At 37.9% G+C, this 17,357-nt stretch overlaps 1 long non-coding RNA gene across 1 annotated transcript; it reads left to right on the forward strand.

Annotated features, from left to right (window-relative positions):
• The first annotated feature begins 6,849 nt into the window (after nucleotides 1–6,849).
• Nucleotides 6,850–10,730, forward strand: LOC115610273. The gene is made up of 3 exons (XR_003992169.1): nucleotides 6,850–8,864; nucleotides 9,109–9,213; nucleotides 10,426–10,730. It is a non-coding gene; the product is annotated as an uncharacterized LOC115610273 (long non-coding RNA).
• The last annotated feature ends 6,627 nt before the right edge of the window (nucleotides 10,731–17,357 follow it).

Genomic DNA, 17,357 nt, shown 5'->3' on the forward strand with positions numbered 1-17,357 from the left:
TTGGTTTCTTCCACAGCTTAGCGAGGTGTAGATGAAGCGGAGGGCGCGGTGGGGGGCGGGTGGCGTTCATCCGGAGGGGTAACCTGAAATGTTGCTCTAAGGCCCTCATTCAGGGGGACAGAGGGTTGGTGCCGCTCTCTGTCTGAGAGGCGGCTTTCAAACTGTCGCCCAGCTTTTTATTTTTAACCTCTCCTAAATCGGAGTGCTGCAGTTTGACAGCCCTGAGTCAGAGTGAAGCCGCGCTCTCCTCCTGTGTGGGCTGGTAGAGAGGAGGTCCCAGCTGTAGGCGCCTCGGGCTGAAGCAGGGGCGGCAGTTCTGCTTCCAGGCTGTTAAGCGTGACACTCGGGCGACTGCAAGAGGCTGAGCAATCTTGTCCTCATGTCTCGTTTAAAACAGCCACAGAAAAAACAGGATGGAGAGGAAAATAGGAAGGGTGATAGGATTTAGAGGTAGGTCGTCGTGGCGTAATTGTGTTTTGCATCCGTTTCAGTCAGACATAGAGCATACTGACTGCCGAGAGGACGATAGAAGTTGTGAAATAGAATAAAGCTACTATTGTCCTACGAATGTTGACAGGACTTGAGGCTGACGTGCGCTAAAGGCCACCATTGTCCCCCACAGAAAGTACATACTCAGATTACAGATGTGAGATTGCTGCCAATTTCTTTACAGACCATGCATACATGCTAGGAGAAAACAATATATATGTAGTCTTTCTTAACAGCAGCAGAATTATCATACAATTTTGATAAAATTGTATAAATTTAATCTGTGTAAATTGATCAAGCAGCACTTCATTCATGGTGAAAAGTGAACCAAGAATATGTTTTCCTTAAATGCTTAAATCATGACAAATGCCAAGCTCAGATACCAGGAAAGAAGAAAACTTTGCTTCACAGAAGACTGCATTAGGAAATAAATGCAGGGGTTTTTTTTAAAAGCCATGGGTCAGAAAACCTGCTGGAGACTCCTCTTCAAAAGAGAATGCTCTTCTGCATCATTCTGTGCATCAATCTGTGTGGGTTGTTTGTATTCTTTATGTTGGGTTTTCGTGTTTATTTTTTTTTTTCTGAACCAGAAACAAAGATTGTAGAAATAACTATCTTCGTGCTTTTTTACTGGAAAAACAAAATGCCCGGGAAGAACATGCGCTGCTCATCCAGTTTTAAGAAACACTCAGTGTAGGTCAGGGGCCATGGGCAGACGCTTGGCTGATGCAAGTTACTTTCTGTAAGAAACAGCTTTTAATTTTCTGTTGAGCTTCCACTGAAGCCTGACTGAAGCAGTCATTTTAGAGACTCAACATATATATAACCCTCCCAACATAAATATGGCCCTTTCGTGGAAAGGGATCTTGTATGGGTTTGGTTTGGTGGTTTTGTTTTTTTTTTTTTGTGTGTGTGTAATTCATAGCAGCTACGCTATTGTTAAAAGGCTGCAGCCAGACTGTGAAATTCACTACAAATTTATGTACACGCCAGTCAACATGCATTTTCCCCTGAATCACTGCAATGCTGGTGACAAATAAGATTGTCATTTAAATACACTTTTAAGTCAGATTTTATGTCTAAAGTGGGTTTTTTTGGTTCTGAGATCTCTCACAAGTTGTGCTTATTGCTGATACCTTTGGGCAACTGGAAATTTACCCACTTAAATACAGAAGATACTAAACCAATGTTGCCAAGTGCTATTTAAAATTGTGAATAGTTACTTTACAAACTATCCGCATCATAAAGTGGCACAGCAGCAAAATTAGTAGCTTTATTTGTGGTATACATTTGTGTACTCTGAGTTATTGTAAATGTTTAATACCCAATTTTTATTTTTTTTTTTAAGTAAAAGCCTTTTTTAGTTTATAGTATGAATAATGGTTGAAAAGAAATAAGGAATAAGGTTCTATTAAATCTTACCATCACTTAAGAAAGTCACCAGTTTCCCAGTTTTCATTCTACAAAGCCTCAATGGTAAGCTAAACATGTTTAACCATTAGTTACACAACAGACAGTTAATCCAGTTGTCATCCAAATGTAGGAAACTCCACCACTATATTTCATAATAATGCCCCGCCACTTGCAGTGTTATGCCAGAAGCCCAGTAGCCTCTATCTTCTCCTCCTTCCTCCTACAAGATCTGCCAGCAGAACCAACTGGCCCTTGTATTTATTTCTTTTCTTCGGTAACCAAGTGTACGACCTCCATCCCTTCACTTCTTCTGTGCTAAACACAGCCTCTGTCACTCAAGCAGTTTCCATCTCTGCATACCACCATTCTTGTTTTGATACAAACAGGTCAGAAGAGGCTTCTGCAGTTTTTCTAAGCTGAGAATATGCACAGTTTACACACTTGGGAGTATGCTCTGTATTTAAGGAATCCAATATTTGTTTCTGCATCATCACTTGTTGAAATGGTGAGCTAGTAGAAGAAAATTAAAGGCCTTGGTTACAGGTCTGTTTGTATGTCAAAAATACCCCATATACTATTTCATTGTTTTATGGGTTAGACCGAGGCAGTCTCTGATGAGGCCATGTTATCTCACTAGTTAATCTCTAATGGCCTTCAGTGGTATAGACTACTTAACCCAACTGAAATCTGTTCTTGCAAATGATATGAACACTTATTTGATTGGAACTTTAAAGATAGAATTTTTCATTATTTCTGATATACCAACTATCCACAGTGGTAGCTTCCCACAGTAAGAAATACTCTTTTTAAAATGAATGTCTGTATAAACAGGGAAAATAAGCTCTGCAGGCTTGAAATTTTCACAAACTTGACATATATAAAAATTTGCTCTATATTTTTCCAGTAATAGTATTAATGTATATGAAGTGGTGGGATTTTCCTTTGTGATATATGTCAGAAAACAGGTGGCCAGGTTACATACAATAGTGGAAGGGAAAATGAATACTAGCTGTTGCTTCTTTTCTGGAGTTGTCTGGGAAGGATTTCTGGCATATGTCTTTTTCTGCTGCAGAAGATACTACAGCAACTGGAGGCTGAGCTGTTAATCTCAAACTCATAATATTCTGATACCTTTGTAATTTAATATATTAAATATTCCCATAGCATGGGAAGTTTCTAATGAAATTTTATAAATAGCTAAATCTAAAATTTTAAAAAGTACAGGAAAGCAACCATTTTAGCTCACATGGGTCTAATTTTCCTGTCAGCTAGGAGTCTACATATGGTATTGCTGAAGACTAAACCAGTGATGTGCTCATAGGAGCAAAAGTACATTCTTGCTTTCTTGACCTTCTTTGACCTTCTGAAAGAATAACACTTGCAGGCTTTGTGTAGTGATTTTAAAATCCATTATGTGTACATCTAAGTGTAAGCTTCTGCTATCTATGCTATAAGCAGAACAGATAAAGTGCTTTGAAATTCTACATGAAGCCATTAAAATGGTGACAAGAAGTTTTATTTAAGAAATTACATGTTAAGTCATTGTTCTTTTCTGAACTTTGAAATCTGTCGTGTTAGGTTTTTTTAATCTTCTCAGATAAATATATCTCTAAAGAAAGTTTATTTAAATTATTTGACATTTCTTAGCTGATATTTCAACTACTCCCAGTGAATTTCTGTGTGGTTTAAAAGGAACCAACAAATCTTTTGTTTGCCCAAGTGTTACATCAAATACATCAACTAGCCTATAGTCTGTAAGCCAGCAAAGTCTATCCAATGTTCACATAAACTTACCAGTATCTCACTGCAAGATATGAAGAATTAATTTGTTTTCTGCTTGCTATTGTTTATGTAATGGTACTTTGCTCTTAACTGTTCTGTACCCCATCGCTTGGGCTTACAAATAGATCACCTCTGGAAACAGGCTGTGAAGTTTTCATTATAGAATGTGTTTGATCTGTACAAGCCAGTGTAAATTTATATTGTGTGTATCCTTTATGATTACGAAAGACAAAACTTCTCCTTCCCTGAGGCAAGACATATTAATAAAAGAAACCTCAAACGCTGTAAGTGGATATTTAGACATACAGAATGTACCACAAAACGCATCAGGTAATTTAACCTCTAGGCTGATTTATAGAAACTGTTGAATGTGTTCCTGTTAGTTTCTCACTCAGCTGTTGTAGGAGTGCCTGAGTGCATAAACAAAGCATAGGAAAGCAAAAAACCCCAGAGAAACAGAAACAAAGCAGATCCAGAGTGTAACAAATAGATGCTACATCTATATATCCTTTTCTTTGTAGACCCAGCTCTACACCTGAGCCTAAATGTCCTTTACTCAAATTTCCTTTATACACTGTTAGATTCACATTCAGGGCACTGGAGGAAAAAGACTTAGGGATACATAATTCCGTAACATAGACCTAAACTCGTAGTTGTTTGCAATGGAAGTCTGCAAGGACAAGTTCTCTGATGTGCATCCTGTAACACCTTGTGTTACAAGGCCTACGTGTTGTGTTACAACAGCCCACATCAGGTATGCTAGTTCCTGAAAAGATACGATCTCTAATGCTAAAAGGAACTGTGGTAGTTGGAGGCAGCTAACCTACAGATGTTCACAATGGTGCACTTACAGTCAGTTCTTGTTCTGTTTTGTGGTTTGGCTTGAAAAGACTGTACAGATAGTATTAAATGTGCAATCAGGAACATTCATTCTGGTCAACAAAAGTGGATGTATCAGTATTTCTTCAAATCCGCCTCACTATCCTTTTCTGAGAAGAAGTATCTTTTTTATTTTATTTTATTTATCCATTTTTTTTTTACATGTGGAGAGAAGGGAAGTTATTCTTTTGTCTTTTCCCAAAATAGGCTTTCCCATAACTCAGTTTGCACATAAGGATGGCGGGATGGATATAGGCACAGAGACAGGCTATGTGAGAAGAGATACTTGGGGACCTGTGCTGTCTTGATTGTGTCATATACTTCTATAGGAGTTGACACACATGATTTCCAAATTCTTAACTTGGGAAGATTTCTTTTAACTTCTGAATGGATTTTAGGGTAACTTTGTGACATAGCAAGGGTTATATGTTTGGGGATTGCATATTTATTTGTACCTTTACAGGGGTGTGAAAAAGTGAGATACCTATATTCTTTTCCTGAGTGTGCCTTGGGACCTGTTGTGTGACCTTACGTAAACACTTCCTGGCTGCTTTAATTCCATTTATTTATGATTTGAGCTGTTTGCAGGAAAGTTTCTCTCTTGATATTCATTTGGCTAGTGCCAGCCCCACCCCAGTGGGGTCCTGGCCTCAGTAACAGTGCAAACAACAGTGCTTAGCCTTTCACCGGCGGTGTTCAATGTCATGCAAGGCTGGGCTGAAATGACCACCATCTTGGGCTTCCATGGTCTCAAGTAGTGGATATAGGTCCACAGTAGAGACGTTTTCTTACAGGATAGCCAGTACCTATCTGCTGTACCCACAGGACCTCAAATGCCGCAACGGGGTAAACAGGAAGAGCAGTCATACAAAAGCAGACAGCTAAAGGCGAATGTGAAAGTCTAGGTCTATATGTGGCTCTGTTGATAGTCACTCACAGCTGTAGAAAATAGGAGAAGGAAGAACACTATGCCTGGAATAAAAACTGCCAGAAAACAAGGCAAAGATTTGCACTCTTGCCAGGCTACTTGGCATTCATAGCAGGTTCAAGGCTATTGTAGCATTCTGCAGGAACCCGTTGATGTTTGTGAAGCTGTGACAAACACGCAAGCATCCATTGCTCATCAGACAGAAACTGAAAGAGTTGTGCTGGTACTTTCAGTATAGTATTGTGGTGAGCAGATTTGTCACACAAGGAACATGGCACAGAAGCAAGTATTGTTGGCACATGAAGAAAATGGATCAGGAAGAGCATGGCCAACCAGATGGCCTCTTTTGTGGCTGATCATACGCTTATGCAAATACTAGATTAAAACCACAGAAGAGAAACAATGCAGATGTGTATATTAGATTGGTTTCTTATGTGAGGGCAAACCATCTAAGAAAATGCTAAAAGGACAATGACAAGTGCTGTATACAGGTCTTAATTATACAGCATGACCATTTCATCCCTCTGTTCAGTGATTACTTTAAGAAATTGGTGCAAATTTAAATTATATGGCTTTATATTGATAGCAACAGTATAATTTGCTGCTGCTTTCCTCCATTTTATGCTGGCTTTAACACTCTCAATTTTAAAGATGTTATGACACTGTAAACATGGAATAACTGGATGGCGAACAAGGCCCCTGAAGTTTAAATTTATAACAGTTGCAGATACTTTTCAGATAAAATACTCATATCCAATTAGATACATGTTTCAGGGAGAATAAGGAAGGAGAATAGGGAGAACCTCTTTCAAAATAAATGCTTTCAGTTCTCCGGGCAGTCAGTTACAAAAAGGACTTAGAAGAGATTTAAGTATCTATCTGTATAGATACCACCGGGAGCTACAGTAGTAAGAATATTCAAATGTTAGTAGAGAGAAAGAAATCATAAACCAAAAATGCATTATCAGTCTGAAATCTACCCAAAGCAGAATAGATTCTGTTAAACAAAGAAATACAGTGCATGAGTCAGCTCTGTGTTTTGGAGAGAGTGAGCAAGTGTCACTCTATGTGGTAGCAGTACAATGGGCACTATCAGTTGTCCTGCAGTGTAGCAGATGTGAGCTCAAAAACAGATCTTCATGCCTTCTGGTCTCTCCCTGATATAACTGCACCCAAATATGAGCAAACAACCTTATAAGAGAGAGAAAATAGTATGTGGTGGGGGACTCCTATGTTAAGTGTTAACTGATCATTTAGTTGAGGAACTGCAGAGCCTTTGCAGAGATGGATCTGCCTCATCATCAGAGGAATGCGTTATGACATTGCTCAGAAGAAAGTGAAAATAAAGTCAACTGAAACTGGGCGAGTCATGACTCTGAACATCTGAGCTTGCACATTCTCAGCACAGTCAGCATTTGGCAGCCAAAATTCTGAAGGTTACACAGTTTTCCAGGACAACGGGGACAGAGCAGGATTCCCTCCTGTAATGGCTCTTCCCAGTGTCTTCCCCAGTATCAGGAAGGCCATTACTAGGTTAACATTAAACCAAGAAAAAAATCAAACATTCTATGTTTTTCAGTGTCACTTCTGGAGGCGACCATGTGCCAAGGAGAATGAAGTGTGATTGCAGCATTGAGAACTGAGGTCAAGAAATAGTTGCGGGTAGGGAAGATACGAGTAAGGGAACATTGTGCAAATCAAAGGAAGAGAGGTCCGGCCTGGGAGTTAAAACAATGGATAAGGTGTCTTTAGCTACTAAAGTACAGTGCTTTTAGGACATCAAGAAGCTCATGCTTTCTACAGACTCGTAGACAAATATCTGGTGTTCCAAACTGAGGTGGGTGCTTGTCCTAGTGCTTGATTAGGAGTCTCTAACTCTTGAGCTGCTTGGGTAATAATCAAATGTCTAATAACTCTGGCTACAGGTAAGGTTTGACTCGTAACTGTCAGGGTACTCAAGGAGTTTACTGCACACTTCAGCAAGTGATTCCAGGAGGATGTTTGTCCATTTGTAAAAGAATAATTTTGACAGTAAAGGCATCAGATGGTTTAGATTTAAATCTCATAGTTTTAATGGAAAGTGAAAACAACCTGCATGATGGAATTTTTATCTTTGGCTCTAGAATGCCCTTAAAAATGCAGAAAGTTTTACTGTAAAGGTTACAAAGCCAGTTTGTCACAAGTTAGAAGTCACAGCATTATGGCTGTGCCAGGCTTTAGTGCACACATGAAACACTGCCCAGTTTAGACTTTGATCACAAATAATTTTTCTCAAGTTCCCAAAGAAGTTTAATTTTCATACTTCTTTTGTGGAGACTTTCTTTTGACATATTGCACATCCTTCAATAAAAAGAATGGCTCAGAAAAAAATCCTGGACATGCTGAACATGACAGTCCTTTTTGCTATTGACTTTAGAGGTGCAAGGATGCTGCCTAGATCTTTTTCAATAGTTTTGAACCCATCATGTTACTATCTAGTCAGTAAAACAAACCAAAAACCTGCTTCTGACTAAAAAAAAACCAGTGACATGTTATGCTATAAATCATTATTACAAGTATTATTCCACAATGATCTTACTGTTGCATTATCCAGTTTCTGTCCTCTCTAGAGCAAGGTAATGTGGGACAATTAAAAAAAGATGAAGGACAGAAGGGCATTCTTATATAAACTTTAAAAGAATGTTACTACTAATGAAGAATGTTATCAGGTTGCATGTACATGACATGGAATTTTACTTTCTAATACAGTAGAGTCTGTCTTCAGCATTCATTTAGCTCTGCAGCATCACAGTAAAGAAAGCTATGACTACCTAAACAACAAGGCGGCCATACTACATTTGAAAAAGAAGATTCAGACATATTTTGTTTCAGGAGCTTTTAAACAGCCAATGTAATGAACTAAAACATCTCGCAGTTTAACTGCACATTTGTTTGCACACACTGGATCTAGTGTATACCTAGTTGCCCTGAGTTAATATTTACCATTATAGAACAACAGTATTTTGATCTCTCTCTTTGATAGACTTATCTGTTGTGTTGATATTTTTGTAAGCATTTACAATGTGCATTCTTTTATATAGGTGATAAATACAGATGGATCTGGGGAATGAGATCATTGCTTATGTACTCAAAACCTTGCAACACTGGGCGCTTATGAAATATTCTAACCATGTGTATTTATGAAATAGTTTTCTTACAGAGTGTTCTCAGCTGATGCTTTGCATGACCTTTAAACAAAATAATGCCCTTGTTCTGGGTTCATTGCAAAATGAAAACATGCAGCATGATGGGAGTCTCTGGAAAGCTCATAGAGGTCCTAATATAGATGGAGTGAATGTAACATGACAGATGCCCATTCTTCAGTGTTAGGGAGGTGAGAATTCATGTTTTATTTTTAAGATGTTTGACATGCCAGAAAATATCTATCAGTCTGGGTAATCAACAGTCTAACAAATGATTTAGCTCATTCTCCTCACCTCCCTTTTTATTTATGTATCTTCACACTATAACAATTATGTACTGTTCTATTTCTGTTTTCAGAAACATAACTTGTTACATGATTATTCTGTTAAATCTCTGTAAGCATGTCGTCTATTACTTTGTTTATATCTTAATAGGTCAAATGCATTCCAGATATACTCAGATAAAGGCAGTGGAATGAAATCAAATGAAATGAGCATTGACTGGCAAGTGGCATGTTAGAAAGGTATACAAGGAGCCAGGTATGTATCTTCCATTAATCCAAAGTAATGCCTAATGTCTGACTGAATGACTTGACAGAAACAAGACGATCACAGGTCTTACTGAGCACTTAGAACAAGTGGCTGTACTTTATGTACCTATCCCCAGGTGTAGCAGGTTATCTGCTCTAAATTTGAATTTAGCTGAGTATGTCAGTATAACACAAGACCTTAGAGGCAAAAATGGGCTTAATGTTTCTGTACAGATGACATCACTCAAGGGTGGAAACTTAGCAGAGTTCTTGGTATTGAAGCTGAAAATGCCAAATATTATCTGTCTGTGCTGATGATAACTCTTCCTCAGAACTCAGAAATTGTAGCTTTTATGATAGCATTGGGAATATGTAAGATGCTTTCCAATCCTCTGCAGACATCCAGCTAAACTTCCAACCAAATTTCTGGCATCACATGGGATCCATTTTCTTCTGTAGTATGAATGTGTAGTTTTTCAGCAGAACCTCTTAAAGTTCTCATGGACATTAGTGGTCCTCAGTGAGTCTGCAGAGGTTTTTTACCATGAGCAAGAAAGTGGTGTTTGTTTTTAATCATCAGCAAGGAAGTGTTTTTTTGTTTTGTGTTTTACTATGAACAAGGAAGTGGTGTTCGGGTTTGGATTTTTTTTTTTATTTTTTTTTTTTACCATGAGCTAGGAAGTGAATCTTTTTTGACAGGAAACAGTCACAAACTTCTGCATGTAGAATTTCTTCATCTACAGTGCAGAACTTCCATGTAAGTTCTGAAAAGTTCACAAGACCTGTGAAGTGCATATTGTGTGCATTATGCCCTCAGGATATGCTCTGCATCAAAAAGTCATTGATGCTTCCCATCATCTACATTGAATGACTTCTGTGTTGTAGAGATCAGTAAGACTATAGCCACAGTACACGAGTGCAACATCTCTCTTTGAGTCAGAGCCTAATGGCATTACAAGGTCTGCAACAGCTGCTACAGAGATCTATCTGTGACTCATCTGAAATCCTCCTATGAATAAAGCACTAATACAGCATCATAGCCTATTCTGCTGGCCACAGAAAAATGCTAAATATAAGTAAATCTGTAACAGAATGCAAATATAGTGGAAGGTTGGTAAGATTTCGGAGAAGTAAAAAAGCTCTATTTTCCCAAAAAAGGAAAATTGAAGGGGAAATGAGAAAAACATTTTCTCTAAGTGTTCCATTTCCATTTCTCTTTTAGTTCTCTACAGATACCAACATCTATTTAGACACCATAAGACGAATGTAATGTTTATCTGAGAAAGAAGGATCATAAAATGTAGATTACCAAGTGAAATCACTATTGCGTCAGATGTTTGGAAATTAAAACAAATGATTATTCAGCTTCTGAAATATAGGACAATATTCACTTTGAGTGAAGTTTGACTAGTTCATCTACTGTCAACGGCAAAGCTCCATCGGCTTCAGCAATGCAAGTTTTCATTTTGTATCTCTTACCAAGCTGATTTAATGCATGCTAGGATATAAAGATTAGCTTCCTCTAAGTCAAAAAAATATTGCTTTATACATTCTTTTAATTATTAAACATTAGCCTGCTGAAAAGGAGGCTATTCCTACTCAAAGAAATACTTGCTGTAAACTTGAGTCCGGAAAAATCACTTTGTCACTTTTCCCTGCAGTGCTCTGGAATAAACTTAATTCAGTGCTACTGAATGTAAAGATCAGAATTAATAGAACTGAATGCCCTTTGTGCAATGTCTCCATTTTAATAAGCTTAGTTGTGGCTTTAAAACCCACTGAGATGGTAAACTATTTATATCTCGGCAACACCAGGCATGGCTGCAATGTGCTTAGGACCCAGAGAACTGGGTGGTCTTGAGCCAAATGGAACTCTATGCAGAGCAGATTTAAGGGGAAAGTATAGTTTACCAGAGACAAATATGAGGAAAAACAGGAAAGAAAAGTATTTTTTGCTAAACTGGGTGCTTTTCTGGTTAGGTGCTTCACCCTCTGTCATTGAGGAGCAGCATGCATCTGTACCACTGACAGTGTCCCCTTTTTATTTACTTGTTTTCTTCACTAAGCTAGAAAGCAGACTTGAATTTAGCTCCAGATAATGCCTCTAATTTCCTGCAGTGATTTCCACAATTGCCTCATTACTGGTAAAATGTAGCTGATAATAGCTTTTGGTAACGTTTATAAAATTCTTAGTTTCGAACAAATGAATAGTACTGCTCACTTTTCATTCTTCTCTAGTAAAGGGGCAAATATAGAAAACCAACTAAAACAAGTTTTAAAAATAAAAATCTGTAAAATTCTGTATTATTTTAGTCGTACTAAGTATTTCCTGTATATTTATGGAGAACCATTTTAGCTGTGGAGATGAGTTGACTCTAATGATTGGCAATGTTGAATCATTAGTCAACATGCAGCGATCAAACACAAACTGCAACAGACTCATAAATCAAAGCAATGACTCAGCATTCAGCACATGATCTTTGGCTTACTTTCCTTTCCCGAAGAAAATGTGGCAGTGAAAAGAAAACTGATTCCTTTCTACCACAGAGAAGGAGCAGAGAGGAACAGAAATCTGCTCAGGTTCCTGCGGGCTCCCTGCCCTGCTCTCGGTTTTCTCTGTGAGTGTGGCCAGTAGCTTCACTCCCAGTGCTTTCACTCTTACAGCCTTCCTCTTTCTAATAGGAACTGCCTGTTGCCACTTGGAAAGAAAACTGTAGCCTCTCCTACAATTGCCGTGGTAGGGTGTAAAATATGTCTGATATTCGGGCAGTATGATCACAGGCCACCCATGCAAAGCAAAGGCAGATGCAGGCCCAGTCTAAAGGGGAAGCTGGAGTTGTGCAAATGCATTGCATAGTATAAGTGTATTGGTCAGTGCAAAACTCCACTGCTTCAAGAAATGTTCGCCTGCACAAGGCTGAGACAGAAGCCATGAAAGCTGTATCCCTTTTTTAATGTCAGAAGAGTCAAAATAAACCCAAGGAGACACATACACTAATTAGATTCTCATTGATTGCATGAAGACATTATCTTTACTTGGCTTTGTGATTAAATCATTCTGGGGAGGGGGATATTATCACTGAAAAAACACCTGTTACAAACTGCATTTGACAGCTAATAAAATTCATATTATGAGTTGAAGTCCCTTCTTTACATACACAATTGAGAGTAAAAGAAGCAGTTGTGAGCATCTCCTTACAATCTCTAACCCAAACAACAACTTTAGCATGTCTTTTTGTTTTCTGTAAAATGAGTTTGATTTGAGTCCTGTGCATGAAAGTGATCTGTTTTATGGAAAACAAATTGTAATGCTGCACCATTTTTTAAAATAATATAAACTGCAAGAGAAAAAGAAAAAAGAAAAAAAAAAATCTTAGCTGGCAACACTCATCTTATGTATGTTCCATGCATAATGATGGAACAGAAGGAAAGAAGCAGTTGTGAGTGGTCAGTTATGAAACTGATGTAGGACATTCATTCATAGCATAAAGGGGAGTACTGGGAACCCCATGAGATGCTGGTAATCACTTTTATAAGAATTAGTACAGGAAACTCATTCATTCCCCATTTCACAGCACTTGCGAATTATTCAGTTAATCCTGTCTGGGGAGATAAATGTTGCATGCTATAGGAGCACATGTTATGGTATTTATGGTGCTTATTAATTTAGTTAGATGTTTGACAGGCTTCAAATCTGCTTTTCTAGAATGCCAAATATTATTGTTTTAGTTTCTGTATTTTGCCTCTTATCACTAAGTTTACAAGAACCACCCCCATCTGTGTTTCTACTTGACAAGTCTTCTTAAATGAATCAATTAAAAATGTTTGATGTTTTAAAAATCTATTGTAGACATTCTGTCTCAGATATTAACAATATCTGTCAGCCACCAAATAAACACAGCTTATCTGGACTCTTTTCATGCCTTCTAACAATTCATTAGGTTTAAAATTTTATTTTTAATCTAGGTCTTATGTTGACAGTGATGTAAAGTTCAAACTGATATGTGTTTGTGAGCTGATAAAAAACAATCTATTTGATGAACACTCTGGCAAAGTACTGAACAAATCTCATAACTCATTTGGATGAAGAATGTTTGGCTGATTTTAAAGTGCTGGCTGGAGTAGCATGAAGTGCCTTATGGCACAGGTTACTCCTACCTTGTGCTTTGTCTCAGGGCTGCTGTCCTCAAAGCTCAATGCATTTGACATTCTTTTTAAACTAGTCCATGTATTTCATAGACCCCCTCATTTTGGTTCTTATTTCACAATGAAATACTTAGTATGTTGGTTCAAAGCCACTATTTATATGGTTAAAGTGGACATGTCACGCTCTGGTGAGTGCCTTTCTTACTAAAATTGTGCCTTGATTACAGTGGGAGCAAAAGGGATGCAGTGAAGAGTTTATATTACACAGTGAAATGGAATATGCCCACTGCCTGATGCAATTTTTCATTTTGCAGTCCTTTACTCTCTCCCTGCAGCAGACAGCTGAGTAGCCAAAGAGCAACTTGACTGTGTTGGGTCTGTTTCACTGCAGCACTGCAATCGCACTGCCCTGTACAGCCATAGTGTGGTGAGCAAACACATCTATCAAGTGCATGCTAGGAGTTAGAATGCTGACAAAAAGCCAGTAGTTTTCCTAAGCACTTGCCTTCTAGGGAAAAAGCTGGCCTTTTCTCGACCCTAGAAACATCTCTATTCACGGTGTGTGCTTAATCTGTCATCGTCCTCTTGTAAAAAGATGTAAGGATTGTTCGACCTGACACAAACCCTGTCTCTGGGACATCCAGGTGAGATGGCTGGAAGAGTCTCTGTCAAAAATATTTTTCTGATGGCATCATGATGTAAATTGACTAGATTATTCTGAAAATATATGGGAGAGCGTGTGTAATAGAACAGTGCTTGGTAATTCTGCCACAGATTTAACCATGGAAGCATATTCAGTACTGAACTGACAATCAACCTGAAAATAAATGAAAACAAAGGATATGTGCATGAATCTATTTTAGTGATCAGACTATTGTATCAACAGAAGACCAACACAGTCCTTGTGCTCAGGGCACCTGCACAGGCAGTTTAGCTGCCATCCCCAGAGAGGGCTGTGCATACACCAGACCAGTCCCTGCCGTGCCAGGGCTCCCCACCCCTATTTCCAGACTCACACCTTCCTGAAAGCTTTTTCTATGTCAGCATCAGAAAAAGGGTAAAGTATTAATCCTCAAAATAGGGTAGAAAGTGGCTTTTATGTGTATGCGTATGTGCACATGTGTGGGACACATGGGAGATAGAGGCCAATATTTCTTTATGAAAACAAAGAAGGAAATAATTTCAGGTGATTTTGGGTGCCCCGGTCCTGGGTGTGTTAATCATTAGAAGCAAAAGACAAAAAGAAATGAAGCTTCAAATACAGTTATCAGAGATATATTTTGTAAGAGTTATAAAGTAACCATTCTCTGAGCTGTATATACAGCTTTGATTCTACAATTGTATGTTATTCTCTGGAAATTCTTATTTCTGTGGAGAAAAGGAAGGGAATGATGGATGCTTTAACACAGTGACAGTTTTCCCCCTTGTGTTTACGTGTAGGCCTTGAGTTCTCCTCCTGGGTTTTACATCATTGTAATTCAACTTGACCTGAATCTTCCTTGCATACTTGATTTTATGACAACATTAAGTTTATTTGGCAATGGAGTTATTTTCATCCTAATTACTTTTCCTGTGTGTGTTGGTTATTTTCACAAAGTGAGACATACTAGGGAAAAAATAAAAAGTAACCATAAAATTCCTAATATTTTCTGACTGTTCTATTTTGTTTAGCTTAGCATCTCTCCACTTCTCCACTGTGAAACATGCTGGTGATCAGTGCTGGATCTGGCTGGAAAAAGACGGAGTTACCAGTTAGGTGACACATTACCAGAACTACTTCAGAGAATGCAAGACTGCATAGGGTCTAGCTTCACCAACCTTGTAATTTAGGAAATTTAGGTCAAACTTTATTTTCTAGAGAAGGACTGAAATATTCTTAGGCTTTTTCCTACTTGATTATTTTTACTCTACCAGAACACCAACATCAACCTAAATGTGTGCTTTTTGCAGAAATACATTGCCTTAGTTACATTTCTTTGTCTTTTCCTCCCACCCCCAAGTGATATTGGATGCATCTCCTGTATTTAACATTTTTAACATTATATTAATCACGCATTTGCTAATGTTGCCATATTTTTATTTATCTGTGTTTTCTCTTTTTATCTGCTGTTGTTTGGTAGTGAAGTTTAATTAATTCATCTTGTGGAATACTTCTCAAGTTACTAATGCTAGCAGGGATAATAATTCATACAGATAAGCTTTTTTTGCAAATTAGAAGATAGTAAAGACATTTATTTTTCACTTAATAGTAAAGTATACATTGGTTTCTTCCTTTGTAACTCCAAGCTAAGTGTTCCAACACGATGACCAAACCAATAAAAACTCCTATCTTCTTTTTTTAAGAAAACTTTTTTCTTTTTTTTCTTCTAGAACACAGGAGAAGAGCTGCTCTAATGAGTCAGTTGTTTTGCTTGGACTGTTGATTCTGCTTCCATTTTGGGGGACACATTTAAGGTTTATATACTGTTGTATCTTTTTTTTTTTTCTCATTTCCTGGACCCATCTTATATGAGGACTTTGCTTGGAAAAAAATATTTTACTTTTCATCATTTTCTTTTTTCTTGGAATACAGTTACACACTATACCAAATGAGAAAGAGGAAAAAAAAAAAAAAAGAAATCCTGAGGAGACAATGGTAAGTGAAAAATGAAAGCCTCTGTCTAGAAATTCAGGATCCCCCTGAATTTCAAGAGTGGTGATTTTGCCTTATCTCCTGGCTTTGCCAACATTGCTCTCTTATTACCTGAGATGCTAAGATGGTAAGATAACATGCACCTGTCTCTCAGATGTAATGGTAGTAGCCATAACACTGAAATGCAGCTGTACTTTACACCTTTTCTTTTAAACCAGCTGCTAAATGACCTTAGAAAAACATTGTCCAGAAAGGCCTGGGAGTCTGATTGCATCAACATTAACTGACCAAACTCTTCACTCGGCAGTGCCAGTTTGAAATATTTGCTGCTTCCCCTCACCCCCCTGCCCCATCCCTACTTTCCCTCTCTTGCTCTTCTTTTAGCATTTCAAAACCTTTGAGCATCTAACATAAACGATTATGGATAGAGATGGTAAAAATAAATCTAATATTTTCTCCTCCCCTTCTTTAAAAAAAAAAATATTCTTTTGCAGTCGTGTTCTTTAAAGTGCCTACCAGATGATCGTTTCACTGTCTTGAATTTTGAAAAGGAATAGGATATAATTTAAATTCCGTTGTACATTGTGCTATCAAGAGATGTTCCAATTTATATTTTAATTGAGAGATTGCAGTGTAAAATAAGAAAAAACATTTTAGATAAGTTTTAAAGATCTGATTAAAGTAGTTTTGTAATGGCTTGTATGTCATGAAAGGACAGTAATATTAGACTTACTGTTCTATTTTTGGGTGCTTAGTTTCTAAAAATACAGCAAAGTCTCCTGAAAATATGACAACGAATTGCAGTTACATTTTTGTACCTCCTTGAAAATATGTGGGGTTTTTTTGAGGGTTTTTTTTTTTTGGTTTTTTTAAAATTTTTTTTCTCTTTGCATTAGGAAAGGTCTTTCCACAAAGCACCACTTTCACACATAAATGGTAAGCTTGTGTGATACAGAAGGTGTTTTGTTCGTATCGCTGATGCCCAGCAGAACAGGAAGAAAACAGGAGCAGACATTGTGCATTGCACAGGCTCCTGCAGGATTAGAAAAGAAACATTTCAGTCAACTGTCAGCAGTTTCACAACAGCAGATTACTAGTGCTTGATTACAGAAGTACTGAGCCTTCTTCATTCTTTAGGGCTTATTTTGTTTTCTGTGGGAGTGGTGGAATTTGGCTTTGGTGTCCGAACTGCCCCCAGGCTCTATTTATCACATGCAGCACTGGATGTGTCTCTGCTGCAGAGATAACTTGAATGAGTTTGTTTTCTTGATTTAAATCAGTGTAGGTGAGTCTGTCCACTCAGAAAATGATGTTTGGGCCTTTGTATCCATCTTCCTGATGGAGTGACTACCACTGATGTTACAAGCTCCGGGGAC

The sequence above is a fragment of the Strigops habroptila genome, chromosome 7 (assembly GCF_004027225.2).
Source record: "Strigops habroptila isolate Jane chromosome 7, bStrHab1.2.pri, whole genome shotgun sequence".
In the NCBI taxonomy this organism is placed as follows: domain Eukaryota; kingdom Metazoa; phylum Chordata; class Aves; order Psittaciformes; family Psittacidae; genus Strigops; species Strigops habroptila.